The sequence below is a fragment of the Microplitis demolitor genome, chromosome 1 (genome assembly GCF_026212275.2).
Source record: "Microplitis demolitor isolate Queensland-Clemson2020A chromosome 1, iyMicDemo2.1a, whole genome shotgun sequence".
Classification (NCBI taxonomy): Eukaryota; Metazoa; Arthropoda; class Insecta; order Hymenoptera; family Braconidae; genus Microplitis; species Microplitis demolitor.
Genome location: NC_068545.1, coordinates 14,379,141 through 14,394,905, shown reverse-complemented (window position 1 = coordinate 14,394,905; position 15,765 = coordinate 14,379,141). Strand labels below are relative to the sequence as shown.

General features: G+C 31.2%; 1 long non-coding RNA gene across 7 annotated transcripts; it reads right to left on the bottom strand.

Annotated features, from left to right (window-relative positions):
- Positions 1-808: 808 nt before the first annotated feature.
- On the bottom strand, positions 809-15,464 carry LOC103572264 (uncharacterized). 7 transcript variants are annotated; one of them, XR_008404567.1, is made up of 11 exons: positions 14,992-15,449; positions 14,563-14,904; positions 14,147-14,483; positions 13,760-14,076; positions 12,724-12,880; positions 12,549-12,655; positions 11,381-11,733; positions 11,148-11,299; positions 9,405-10,184; positions 8,392-9,173; positions 809-2,614 (listed from the first exon to the last, which is right to left on the bottom strand). It is a non-coding gene; the product is annotated as an uncharacterized LOC103572264 (long non-coding RNA). The 7 variants fall into 7 exon arrangements; XR_008404564.1 differs by lacking the exon at positions 809-2,614 and having other exon boundaries at positions 4,264-9,173; positions 14,992-15,032; positions 15,185-15,464; XR_008404565.1 differs by lacking the exon at positions 809-2,614 and having other exon boundaries at positions 4,264-9,173; positions 14,992-15,029; positions 15,185-15,464.
- Between the last annotated feature and the right edge of the window lie 301 nt (positions 15,465-15,765).

The following is a 15,765-nucleotide window of genomic DNA, read 5'->3' as shown; positions in this document are numbered from 1 at the left end:
TAATTTAAATATAATTTAGATTTTTTAGGAATTAATAATTAATTATTGTATGGAGTCTGAAGCCAATAAAATTTGAAGTGTGGACAGAATAAAAATCAAATAATTGTAATTTAAATCTAACTTAGAATTTTCCGGAAATAATTATTAATTATCGTATGAGGCCTGAGGCCAATTAAATTTAAAATGTAGATGAAATAAAAAAAAAATAATTGTAATTTAAATATAATTTACAACTTTTCGAAAGTAATAATTGATTATTGTGTGTGGCCTGAAACCAATTAAATTTAAAGTGGGTGGAATAAAAAAAAATTGTGATTTAAATTTAATTTACAATTTTTCGAAAATCATAATTAATTATTGGATGAGGCCCGAGGCCAATTAAATTCAAAGTGTGGAAAGAATAGAAGAAAATTAGTTGTAATTAAAATTTAATTTCAAAATTGTCGGGATTATTAAGAAATTATTGTATGCATACAATGATTAATTATTATTTCCGAAAAATTCTAAATTAAATTTAAATTACAAATATTTCTTTCATTTCATCCACATTCTAAATTTAATTGGCCTCAAGCTGCATACAATAATTAATTATGATTTTCGAGAAATTCTTAATTTGTTAGATATGTAGAACAGTTTTTCTTGTCTATTACAGATTTTGACAGCACTTATTATTGAATACTAAAAATAAAAAATACTAAACATATGTGCAAGAAATACTTTATTCATTAATTTTCATTTTTTTTTTTATTTTATTTTTTTTTTTTTTTAACGACAGATACAATTGAATATTTAATTTTAGAGTGGCTGATCTCTATGATTAGCATTTTCATTAAATGAATATTAAATTGCACATAATAAATGAGATTTTTTATCGTTCATTAGAAAAATTTAGATATAGGGTGCAAAACAGGCTTTAAATATTCAAAGAATTAAAGAATTTAATCATTATTTGAACAGTGTTAATTAACAAACAATGTATGACAGAGAGACTAATCTTGCCAAGTCTGGTCGCACCTAGTATTATGGTCGAATATTAGGGCGCCACTGGAAGATGGACTCGGCCTTCCAGAACCGGATGTTGGAGGATTTTATTTTTATTAATTTAAATTAATTTGTTACTCAGGGTCGTTCGTAATATTTTGTGAGTGAGAAGAGGAATCGTAGAGTAGGCTGAAATAATGTTAATTCAAATTTTATTTAGTTTAAGCACCTTGCTTTATTCATTACCTTTTGACAATAATTATTTCCTTATACTTATGACAAACTAATATTTTTCTATGACAAACTAATTTCCTTATGACAAACTAAATTCCTTATGACAAACTAAAATTCTTATGACAAACTAATTTCCTCGTCCCCTGGACGGATTCTTATGACAAACTAAATTTCCTCGTCCCCTGGACGGATTCTTATGACAAACTAAATTTTCCTCGTCCCCTGGACGGATTTCCACACCCACACACCCACTGAATTTATCTCGTCCCCTGGACGGTAAGCCTTAACTTTAATTTAAAAACATCCCCTGGATGTGTAATTATTTAAAATAACCTTATCATGTCCACCGGACCTAAATCACAGACACAGTTTTCTTTACTTAAAATTATTGACTCTACTTTGAACTCTATTTAATTTATGACTTCATTTCCTTTTACTCAATTAATAAACTTGATTTTCAATACAAAATTTCACCAATAAAATCTCCAATATAAAAATTTCACAACTATTAATTCTTACTTATTTACCTTGATTTATTTAATTCATTTATTAATTTTTACTGTCTTATTTAATTCAATTATATTTATTAATTAATTAATTTAGGTTTTAATTTAATTATTAATTAATTAATTTCCCACTGAAAATTTTCCCATTAATATTTGTTTTCAAAATCGGTATCATTAATTTACTCACTATTTCTGATAATTATTTTTACTCAATTTAATTTACTGACAAAATAATCCTTCTTAACTTTTACACGACACAAATTTACCGTAATTGTCTAGCGTTTTACTTTTGATTTTATAATTTTAATTAGAATTATTTCAACATTATTTTATAAATTTTTCATAACTAATTTAACGACTAGAATTACGTCTTAAATTTACTAGAATATTCGGCCGGTCAATTGGTGTCGCAAGGCCTTAATTTATGATCTTACATGCGGACAAATTTTGTCTAGAGCGGCCGACAGGCCTGAATACTTTTATTAAAATATTGAATTTATTTTAATTTATTTATTGGATAATTTACGCGGAAAATTTATTTTATTCCAGCCGAGAGGCCTCGAATGAAATAAATTTAGAGTTACAACAGAAAGACAAGTACACGGCAAAGAATCTACGGAAATTTCGAGAACGCGAGACGCGTGACTAAACTAGGCGACGGCCTTGAGTTACCAATCTAATTCACGCAACCAGTAGAAAGATGCTAAGTAATTAATTTATAATTAATTCGGCCCTCAAAATTAGAGGCCTTAATCAATTATAAATTTTACCTTATGAAATTTAGACGCGCTGCGTATTTTCCAAAAGCTGCTGCCTTTGTTCTGCTGGCTATTCTGGGCCTCTCAAATTTAGCGCCTCTCTCTCTCTCTCCACTCAAAAATTTACTTTATAACCTGTCAATGAACAGTACGTATTAGTGATGTATTAAATAATTAGTTATGATAATTATCGGCCTAAAGGCCTAATAATTTAAAGTAGGAAAAATTATGAATTAAAAAATCGCCTCGTTCCACGTGAAGCGTGGACGGACTTCACTATTTACCTGATGTTTTCTATCGATGTACTTGTCGTCCCGACAACTCTCTTTTTGCTTTCTTCTCGTTCCGCAGTCCATTATATTATTTCACTCCCGTTCACCATTCCGGAAACTTATTCCCACTACCTTAGACTAAGGAAATGACGAACGGACGGGCCTTAGTGATCTATGCGACACCCGGTGACTAGTCGCAATACTACTCGTAACTTACGAGGTCATCGGCCGGTCATTGGCGGGAACGAAATTCAAATTCAAATTTATTTACTATTTTGTTTATTAAAATTACCCTGTCACACTCCCCCCTGCCAGACTGTCACCCGGGTTTCGAATGATCACGAAGGCCTGGGCGTCCTAAGGATAGGAAACGGCCGTGTGTTCCAAACTAATAAGATCTTAATTTTTGTGGACAATGAAATAAAATTTCATTAACATCCTTCCCCAGTCGATTTAATTATAATTTATTATTATGTTTTATTATTAGTCTTAGCAATTAATCGTTCGCTTCTGCGAGGGAGTTTTAAATCGGGAGTATAATGGGTACCGAGTATTTTACCGTTATCATTTTTCAACTCGACTACCAACGGACTGACAATTTTTGATACGATAGCCGGACCGAGATATTTATTGCCTAAAGTCGCACTATAACCTTGGCTTTTATTACTAAGTTTACGATTTGTGTAGAAGACTTTGTCACCCAAATTAACTGTAGGAATTTGTGTGTTTTTATTATGATATGTTTCTTGTCTTTCACTGCCAGTGTCCAATAATCCATTAATTTTGACTCCAAAAATCCACAGCGATACAGGAATCCTGGCCGTAATGATAGGAGGCCTCGGACCTGATCCTGGAATGAAGATTTTCTTTCTGCCAGACGATGTTTAATTGCCGAAGATAATGGTTTCTTCTGAAGTAATTCTGGAACGAATGTTTCTCTAGATGACGTCGATGGTATAGGTGTAGAGGCCTTAGACTCCAAGGATTGGCCTAAAGAGCCTAATTCTTGAGGTAACGGCCGAGACTGGACTGAATGATGGGCCTGGGATTCTGAAAGTTGGCCGAGAGGACCTAATTTCAAAGAAGACGGCCGGACCGTGTCGTGTACATCCTCCACTGGTTCAAAACCTGGATCAAATTCTTCCTCATACGGAATCTCAAGCTCTTCATCTTCTAAATTTGTAGATGATGTTAACAAATTACAACTGGAGTTCATTTCAATATCTCTTATACCTTCTGGGATACAACTTGGATCTTCAAGTATCCTTACTGATTGAATAACAACTTCCTGAATACTCGTAGACTGGTCAGCTTTGCTCCAAGAAATTATTTTATGTATGTCTATGGTGTCTGTTGACCTTTCCACTGTTGATGTTGATGTTGGAATTGAAGCTGGAGGGCTTGAAATAGAGTGGGACGGCCGGGGCGAGGCCTTACCCGACTCCAAACAGCCAAAATCATTTATTAACCCCTTATTTGCTTCTTGGATAACCTGTGCCGACGGGGAATTCGGGACAGGCTTTACTGGTTTTTTCGTTCATCTTCAGTATTAATTATATTGTCTTGACGACCCGTATCCCGATTGTCTTGTTGTACATTTTGTGGTGAACTATTATTATTACCTCGAACCAACAAACTACAATTATTTCTAAGATGACCAATTTCAAAACAGTAGTTGCAAACATCTTGTCTCGGGTTCTCACATACTTCAAACATGTGTCCATGAATCCCACAATTAAAGCATGGCCGATTAATTCTCGGTGGTGATGAAGGATATCGATTATAATTACTTGAAAAACCCGCAGGTTGGTTCATACGTGGCCGATAATAGTTCTGTTGTCTTTGATTGTAAGATGATGAATAATTATTGTTCGTTGGTCTAGTCTGAACGCCATATTTGTTGTTATAAGATGATGGACTAGACGACTCCATTACGTTACAATTTGTTAACTCATATTCATCCTCTTCATGGCTGAGATTCTCTGGTGTAGATTGTAATAAACCAAATCGTGGTTTATCCTGGAATTTCACTGTTTTTACTGTTGGAGCTGGTTGTTGAGCTTCGTCAATACATCTGGTTGCTTCGTGTAAGGCGTTAAACAGGTGCTCATAGGTAAATACTGGCCTCGCAAATACAAGTAATCTCAATTCATCAGTAAGATGGTTTCTGATGCATGCCACTTGATCATCAACAGGAGGTGGAATCTGCATGCTCTGATATTTCTGTTGTATTTTTAGTACAAATTCTGTTGGGCTTTCCCCAGGTTTCATACGGAGCTTACTGATTTCCATTATGATTTGATGGTCTGTTGTAGATGTTCCACAAGCTTTAATGAACTCAGACTTGAAGTGTTCAAAATCCGTCCAACCTTTGTAATTTGCATCGTACCATCTTGCTGCAGTGCCATGTAAAATGTAGCTCATAGCTTTCAGTAATTCATCTTGTGTCCAACCCTCTCTGCGTGCTCTGGACTCTACTGCGAACAAGAACTCGTTGACAGACATTCCTTCTTGTGGATAAAATAAATTACCCATTTTAAGACTTTGCATGATTCCTTTCCACCTTCTGTCATCTGTGTACAACCCAGATGGACTTTGTTGTAAATTTTGGATCGGAGCGGCCGACCTCGGCCTTATGTTAGAAAAGGCCTGGGGTACCGGGCCTCCACTCGATCCCAAATTATTTTGAGGACCACTCGACTGACGTTGTTGTGTTGACCGTAGCTGTTGTAATTGATTTTGAAGAAAATTTATTCTTTCAGCCAATGGAATATCTTGACTTGGTTCGGCTCTTTCTTGATGATTATCAGGTTGAGGCCTTGATGCAGCTGGATGGTCTCTCCCCCCTGCCAAACCTTGACCCATCGGGGCAAAGGTTGAACCTCCTAGTTGGAATTCAGCTGCCTGCCAATTCACAGGGGAACTTCCTCGTAAAGAATTATCACGAGAGGTTATCCGGTCTAATAGCTCTCTCTGTGTATTCATCATATCACCCAGCATGCGTGTCAGTTGATTAATTGACCGCGAATTGTCCTCATTAATTGCACGTTGTTCCAATGACATCTGTCGAACCTGATGAGATGCTAGATCCATTCTATTAAAGATCACCCGAAATTCTTGTGGTATATCACCTCCCGCGGCTTCATCCACATCCTCAAAACGATCATCAACCATGCGTGCTGGCAATGTGTTCTGTCTATCCAATGGATTTGGATTGTTCAAGTTTTGTAGTTGAGATGGATGACTTATTCTAGTACTCATAGTAGTTGTTACTGAAGACGTAGTTGATGTTGTTGACGAAACGGTTGGTATTTGTGGTAAACCCGGATTGATAATTGGTAATTGTTGTTGTACACGACCACGACCATTTGACGATCTTCTTGTTTCTTCATCGATAAGTCCGTGTTGTTGTAGTAGATTATCCATTTTGTATCGTATTTTGTTGATTGAAATATATTGAATGATAAAGTTTTCTTTTGTATCGGGATTATAAAACTACTAAATATATTGTAAACTATTGTTTCTCTATTGTCGACGGATTATTTTGTTATTGTAAATTAAATTTAATTTTGTAAAGTTTAAAATTTATTTTATTTTAAGTTACTATATAAATTATGATAAGCTTCTTAATGACTCATCGATAATTTATTTTATCTATTTCCGGTTAATTTTAATCTAATAAAATAAATGAATTAAATAATTAAGTAATTATAATGTAAAATCAACTGTTGTCTGTTTGAAATATTTCTAACACTAAATTTTATTTGATATTTCGATAGTTTTATTTTAAGTTTTAATCTCTTGAATTCTTTTATTAGTGAGAATTTAGTATGAGTAATTTTATTTGATTTTAATCCTCAAGTAATATTTCAATATTTCTATCACTCTTATTTATTTTATTTTTGTCATAATAATATTTCAAAATTTCTATCTATTAATATATTTAATCCCACACTTTATTTCAATTTCAAAATTTTCCTCCTTACTAATTTATTTTATTTATTTCAAGATTTTATGTCCCACATTTTTCAAAAATTTTGTTGCAATACCTCAGCAAATCTCAACTCCTCAACACTCTCACAAAATTTTACGGGGGGTTTTTATACTTAAAAGTTGGGCGCCAAATATGACAGAGAGACTAATCTTGCCAAGTCTGGTCGCACCTAGTATTATGGTCGAATATTAGGGCGCCACTGGAAGATGGACTCGGCCTTCCAGAACCGGATGTTGGAGGATTTTATTTTTATTAATTTAAATTAATTTGTTACTCAGGGTCGTTCGTAATATTTTGTGAGTGAGAAGAGGAATCGTAGAGTAGGCTGAAATAATGTTAATTCAAATTTTATTTAGTTTAAGCACCTTGCTTTATTCATTACCTTTTGACAATAATTATTTCCTTATACTTATGACAAACTAATATTTTTCTATGACAAACTAATTTCCTTATGACAAACTAAATTCCTTATGACAAACTAAAATTCTTATGACAAACTAATTTCCTCGTCCCCTGGACGGATTCTTATGACAAACTAAATTTCCTCGTCCCCTGGACGGATTCTTATGACAAACTAAATTTTCCTCGTCCCCTGGACGGATTTCCACACCCACACACCCACTGAATTTATCTCGTCCCCTGGACGGTAAGCCTTAACTTTAATTTAAAAACATCCCCTGGATGTGTAATTATTTAAAATAACCTTATCATGTCCACCGGACCTAAATCACAGACACAGTTTTCTTTACTTAAAATTATTGACTCTACTTTGAACTCTATTTAATTTATGACTTCATTTCCTTTTACTCAATTAATAAACTTGATTTTCAATACAAAATTTCACCAATAAAATCTCCAATATAAAAATTTCACAACTATTAATTCTTACTTATTTACCTTGATTTATTTAATTCATTTATTAATTTTTACTGTCTTATTTAATTCAATTATATTTATTAATTAATTAATTTAGGTTTTAATTTAATTATTAATTAATTAATTTCCCACTGAAAATTTTCCCATTAATATTTGTTTTCAAAATCGGTATCATTAATTTACTCACTATTTCTGATAATTATTTTTACTCAATTTAATTTACTGACAAAATAATCCTTCTTAACTTTTACACGACACAAATTTACCGTAATTGTCTAGCGTTTTACTTTTGATTTTATAATTTTAATTAGAATTATTTCAACATTATTTTATAAATTTTTCATAACTAATTTAACGACTAGAATTACGTCTTAAATTTACTAGAATATTCGGCCGGTCAATTGGTGTCGCAAGGCCTTAATTTATGATCTTACATGCGGACAAATTTTGTCTAGAGCGGCCGACAGGCCTGAATACTTTTATTAAAATATTGAATTTATTTTAATTTATTTATTGGATAATTTACGCGGAAAATTTATTTTATTCCAGCCGAGAGGCCTCGAATGAAATAAATTTAGAGTTACAACAGAAAGACAAGTACACGGCAAAGAATCTACGGAAATTTCGAGAACGCGAGACGCGTGACTAAACTAGGCGACGGCCTTGAGTTACCAATCTAATTCACGCAACCAGTAGAAAGATGCTAAGTAATTAATTTATAATTAATTCGGCCCTCAAAATTAGAGGCCTTAATCAATTATAAATTTTACCTTATGAAATTTAGACGCGCTGCGTATTTTCCAAAAGCTGCTGCCTTTGTTCTGCTGGCTATTCTGGGCCTCTCAAATTTAGCGCCTCTCTCTCTCTCTCCACTCAAAAATTTACTTTATAACCTGTCAATGAACAGTACGTATTAGTGATGTATTAAATAATTAGTTATGATAATTATCGGCCTAAAGGCCTAATAATTTAAAGTAGGAAAAATTATGAATTAAAAAATCGCCTCGTTCCACGTGAAGCGTGGACGGACTTCACTATTTACCTGATGTTTTCTATCGATGTACTTGTCGTCCCGACAACTCTCTTTTTGCTTTCTTCTCGTTCCGCAGTCCATTATATTATTTCACTCCCGTTCACCATTCCGGAAACTTATTCCCACTACCTTAGACTAAGGAAATGACGAACGGACGGGCCTTAGTGATCTATGCGACACCCGGTGACTAGTCGCAATACTACTCGTAACTTACGAGGTCATCGGCCGGTCATTGGCGGGAACGAAATTCAAATTCAAATTTATTTACTATTTTGTTTATTAAAATTACCCTGTCACAAATGAGGTATCAATAAAAATAAAATTATTCTCAACTTTGTTATATACAATATAATACAATTTTAGGATCTTATGTAAAGTACACCATGAGGTGTTATTGATAAACTATCCGCCACCGATTCAGGTTTCTTGGCATTATCATTATACGATATCCATGAACCAGATGCTCTTCTGCAATAGGCTATCTAGTGGAAAGTAGAATACCCTGCAACTCCGGATAATCTAAAATTTAACAAGTGATTATTGTTAAAACAAAACTGATAACTAAAATAATTATTTAAAAAAAGCTTTTATTTAACTATAAAATATATTCTTATCAAACGTGTCTAACAAATTTCAGCCTGATAGCTTCAATGAAATATTGATTGCACAATTCAAGAACAAACGTACAAGTCAAGTTAAATGAAAGCTTTTAATGCAAAACATATTTATTGCTCAAAATATTCTACGAACCGATAACGAAGAATATCTCCACATTCATTGGCTTTTAAATTTAAGTATACTGGCAGCTCACGTAATTTACACATTCGACCTTCTGTTTCCCCATGTTTTTTTACATCAAGCTCTATATAAATATATAAATTGGGCGTTCTCTTAGATAGTTTTTTTACTTTTACAGTAACTATAAAAGGAAAGATAATTATCTGCATTTTCATTTATAGTACTTTTTTTGAACATAAAGCTACATTTCAAGCGGTACTGTTCCCAAAAAGCAAATGCAATAATATCTGTCCAAACATTTTTTCATAGTTTAATATACTGATGTCCATTGCTGTCAATATTTTTTGTTATAATTTTATTCCATACTTCTCTAAAAATCTCCACACCAAAATCTTCAATTTCATTAGAATCATGAAAATACCAATTTTCGTTGACATAATCTATGTCATTTTTATCGTCATCATTACTACTTTCGCTATCAATACTTTTATTCAGATTGTCATTATCCAATTCATTATCATCATTAATATTAGATATATTTGAATTTTGAGAAAAATAACCACATTCTTGCCAGACAATAGTTAAAATCTTTTTTCTGTCTTGACGAACATTAACACGAACACAATTACTAGACCATTTGTTTTTTAATTCATCGGATATTATTTGCCAAATTTCCGAAGACCATAGTGGTAAGTCAGGGATAAAATATTTAATATGTTTCTTTAAGACTTGAATTGCAGACTCAACAAATACATATCGTTGACGCCCCATCAATAATTTAACGATTAAAATCTAAAAAATATAGATTCTTAAAATCTGTTGAATAATGGTTATAACTAAAATATTTTCGATTAGAATTTTGTTAATAATTGAAGAATCGATATAATTGAAGACAAACAATAATGTGTTGAATATTTATGGAGATAATAAATTTAAAGAAAATTTTTTGATTACATTAAATAAGGCGGCAAAAAGTTTATTAATGAATAAGATTTAACAAATTATACGCTTTGTTTTTTTGTACTTATGTGTTTTACTTTATTTTTTTGTACTTATATGCTTTGTTCATAACAATTGTAGATACGGTAAACAGAGATATTTAAGAAAAGCGAAGCTTCGATTGATTGTCATTTGTTTAATGAAAATAATAAAATCAAAAAATGCATATATGTTCATAAAAATACACAATTGTTGAAATCTCTCGTATCGACTGATGATTATTTTTGTTCTTACTTTTTAATTACAACAAACATTTGACAGATTATTTATTAATTAATTATAAACAATGAAAAAAAAAATAATAATAATAATAATAATAATAATAATTTTTCAGTAAATTAAAATTAACGAAAAATAATTTTTTGACAATATATTTATAATCCTCGTATTAATAAGTTTGAGTGACATAAAATATGAATGTTTTTTTAGAAAAGCTTAAATATTTATATAAATAGGTAAAGTCTTATTTGTAATAGTTATATCAAATTTTCTTCGAAAACAAAATCTATAAATTATTTAATAAATATATTTAGTAGATAAAAAATTTTGAACCAACGATACTAATATTTTATAAGCTAATGAAAATGAAATGTGAACACATATTTTTTTGAATGCAATAAAATATTTTAAATAACTTATTTACGATAATTTATATTACGTTTTGCAGTTACGTAATTTAGCATTATATCATCATACTTATTAATTTAAAAAATGGAAAGAAATGGTATTTTTAAGTTGTGATAGACAGATTCTTACAAAATTTATATTTTCTACTTTTTATTAGAATTTTTTGTTTTATGGAATAAAAATATCAATATTTACTCCAGGCATCGTGGAAATACGTATAGCTAGTATTCTAGAAAGCTCTTTTCGTTGATAATATTCTTCTTTAATGTTATTGTATTTTCCTGGCAAATTTTTTATAAAAATTAATACATTATTCGATAAATTTATAACAAAAAAATAAAAAGCACATTATAAGTACATACGAATTATCCTAATAGCTTTTTTCTGCCATGTATTCCATCGTAATCTTATAGCTGCTAAATCGTAGATAACTCAAAATATTAGTTAAGTACACACTTACTAGTGCACAAATAATTGACCACGTAAAAAAAAATAATCAATAAGCAATAATATATAATATTAGATCATACTGTAATTCTGTACTTGATGCCATGAAATCGTGAATAAGTACTCAAAAATTTCAACGAATATTTTCGTACCTATCAAAAAAAAAAAAATATATATATATATATATCTGGCGTTTTATTTTTTTTTTAAACGGAGACTTGATAATGGAGTACGGATCCGAGATCATTGTCAATCTCACCAGATTAACCTGAAAAAAAAAACCAATTAAATTAATTTTCTATAGGACTACTTCAATGATAAGAATTGTAAAAAACTAAACCAAAATTAAAACAAACGCATAATAAAATATATAAGATTTTTTTTTATACGTAATAAAAAATATGCTAAGAAATAACAAGATTTTTTTTAGTAGGATATTATTTTAATTTATGTTTTTTTCTTCTAATCAATCATTTAAAAACTAATTTTAACAGATACACAATATAACATTATGAAAAAAAAAAGTGTTTTTATTGTAAAAAATAAACAATGATAATGAGTGAGCAAAAAAAAATTCAAACCACTTTAATAAGTATTTAGTATTTTGCCTATGACTTATTAATTATATGCCAATATTGAGATGTCATTTAAATTCAAAAATAATAATCAATAATAACAATGTTTTCGCTATTAAATTAATGTACATTACACTCGTAATTAACGCACTTTAGCAATAACATATTTATTGTTATTTTTATTATTTTTTTACCCGACAACCTTTAAATTTTTTTTTGCTATCATATTATCTATTACATCTTTTTTGTAAAGCCAAAAAAGTATAATATTTATCGGAATATAATTGTAAAAAACTTATAAAGCCGATTAATGCATTGTGACTTGTCTTGGAAATCTATATGAAAAAGAAAAAGAATTTTTTTTTATATACATCACAAAACTTAAATTTTTTGAATATTTTTTATGTCTACTATTTTTAATAATTATTATTAATTTGCGTGGAAATAAAAAATTTATGGTTCATTTTTTTTTAATTATTAAATCATAAAAGGACAAAAATATTTTTACCAGACGCAATCTTCGGAATCTGAGTACACGACGACAACTTCGTCATGATCATCTATATAGATTCAGCGATTGTCTCTTTCTTCGAGAAAATTCCATAATATTAATTGCTAAAATAAATAATTTAGTTATTTAATAAATATATTAATATAAAAAAATGATAAATAAGTCGTTGTACCTGAAGGAAATCAATTTCACCGCTAGAATGAGAAGCTTGACGTGCTGAAGGACCAACGTCTGTTTTAGTTCCGTCAGGTAAGGCATGAAGATAAAAGCATTTGTTGTCGAAGAGACATTTTCTTTGGCCCTTGTTGAAGTACTTACAATCTTTCTGGCTGTTAAATTAAATGTAGAGACAATAAATAAAATATTTAATAATTGACAAGAAAAGGAGAGAGGGCGAACGAGACATAAAAATTCTAAAATTTTAAGAAAGCGGACTGGAACATTTGTTTCAACTTCTCGCTGTGAAAATTGAAAATTTTCTAAAAAAGGGAAGTTATTGGCTTCAGTATGATTTTCGAAAATCGAGTTTTCATCAGATCTCGACGTTTTAAGGCCCTACGAAGCTATTTAGACTATTTTCAGATGGACGCGCGCGCGCGCGCGCGTGTGTGTGTGTGTGTGTGTGTGTGTGTGTGTGTGTGTGTGTGTGTGTGTGTGTGTGTGTGTGTGTGTGGATCGCCGTCGAAGAAATTCTAGAGAAAATCGATAGAAAATTTATAAAAAATCTAGACTCAAGTCTCAAAACTTAGAACTGATTAGATTTTTAAGGGCATTCTCAGACAGTGCCCCCCCCCCCCCCCACTTTTTAAAAATATACAATGACTTCCATCTGTCATAACCGTATTAAAATTTTATTAATTAATTAAAAAAAATCAAAACCTTAATTGAAAAATGGACAACGTAGTCGTAATTTCGTTGAGATATAGAATTTTAGAAAATTATTTGCAATTGATATTAATTGGGAGCTAAACGAAATTTGTTGAATAAATTTTAGCCAACAAAATTTAAAAATTCGAATTATAAAATTGACATGCTCGAAAACAGCGGGAAGTTTCGGGGATGGCTACAGGGTCAACCGTTTCCCAGATTTTTTTTATAATAAAATATTTTGACAATCAACCAATACTGTCATAAATTTTCCAAACAAGTAGATTATCCGAAAAATATATTTATTAAATATGAAATATTAAAAAAAAATTAATGATTACCTCAGTGCTCCTTTATACTTGATGATAAGTTTTTCTTTTTCTTCATTAGTGTCGACCCAATATATGCAGGGACAAACGAAGTCCGAGCATTTTGGACATGACCGTATAATTTGGTTATCAAATTGTTTAGCATGACGCTATTTTCTAATGCAATTCAAACAAAAATAGTGATTACAGTTTGGTAATATACCAAATCTTCTCTGTTCACAGGAGGTCTTTTCCATAATAACCTCGAAGCAAACTCCACAGGCTTTACTGCGGCTCCGTTGAACAGCAAACGACAGTTCCATGTCAGCCTCATGTTATTTTATGCAGGCCTTTAGTGATTTAAATATTTAACTAATAAAATTAAAAGATAAAAAATGTTGATAAAAAATTTAAACTTACGCCGATAAGCTGCTGTCGACGTTCTTTATTGAACAGATAAAGAGCAGCACTACCGCAAAACTCGCAAATATCTCCATGTAAATAAGGACACTCAAGTTTTTTGCAAACTCTACTTGATTCTGTATAAGGACAGAGAGGTTCTGATGCGGGATTCAATGTCTGGCCTAAATTGTTGACTGTTCTAGCATACGATTCTGGTTTGTTGGCTTTAAATGACAACATATCGATGTCATTATCAATGTCGTCGTAATTTAAAGCACAATTAATGGCTGCCAATGTGGTCGGTACAAATTTTGGTGCTTTGACCCATTCGTTTGGTTCATACTTGTTCTTATTTCTGTCAAAATAAAAAAAACCTTGAAATTAAACCTTGATATTAATAAATATAAGATTATAATTAAAAAAAAATTACTTACGATTTATCTGGAGTGACGACTGGAGGAAAAGCCGTCGATGATGAGTGACCTGTGTCAGTAAGTGACGATACTACGACAGATAGACCAGAGTTTTGTCCAGAATTTAATTCTTGATCATCACTGCGATTACTAGTCGAGGCTGTGTGGATATAACAGCGATTGCCAAACTTAGAGGTTCCTCATTTGTAAAAACGACAAGGAACTGATGAGGTTCCCTGTTCGCTGGTATTATTGTCCGAGTCATCTGCATCAGTCATTTCATCCTGCTCAGCTCCAGACTGCTGATTTGAACATCGATACCGATAGTTATCGCCCTCTCGACACAGGCCATTTTTATAATAACTAAAACATGCAGGTTTAGATTTTTTTATATTGTTATTAAATATAAATGTCATATTAATTTGAATATTTATTATGAATTTTTCTCACCGGCAATCAATGCTTCTGGTTCAGTCGTCGGCCATTTGCTGCTAAAAAGTATATAAACAGTAAAGAAGGTAAACGAATACTACAAAGAATTGTGTAGCCCTTCTGAAGGCTCAAAGGCATGGTAGTTTCACAGCTTTTACCTCACTTGAAAAAGGACTTGTGTTCAATCGAATTTTAATTTTTTAACTCTTACCTTTCACTTCTCATTGCTGATAGATAACATTATACTTATGTAAACATGTATAACTACTGTGGAGGGTAGAGGTATCTCCATAATAATTACTCCGATATTGGAGTACAACCACTGATAAGATATAAACAAATATGGCGGCTGTCTCAAAGCTGTTTTACTTTTGCGCATGCGCATTGGTAATTACTAATTAAAAAATTAATTCCACTAAAAAATTAATTTAAAATAGAAAAACGATCGGACAAATAATATTATCAATCGGACAATCAATAAAAAAAAATTAATCTATCAAATTAAAAAAAAACCATTCGATTAGAGAGAGTGAGTGCCAACTTAAGAACAAAAATTTGTTTAATTTTTTAAAAATAAACAATTATCGGAGAAATAAAAAATTTTATCGGACATTGACGGACATTGGACGGACAATTGATTTGTTTATAAAAAAATCTAAAAAATTAATTTTGAGGTGCCAAGTTAAGGGAGCTGAAAATGTCTATCAACTATTGGAGGTACCAACTGTTGGCGGCCGACTTGGTGTCCAGTTGCGGCTGGCTCCTTGAAGTTGGCCCCTTTCAAATTTTTTT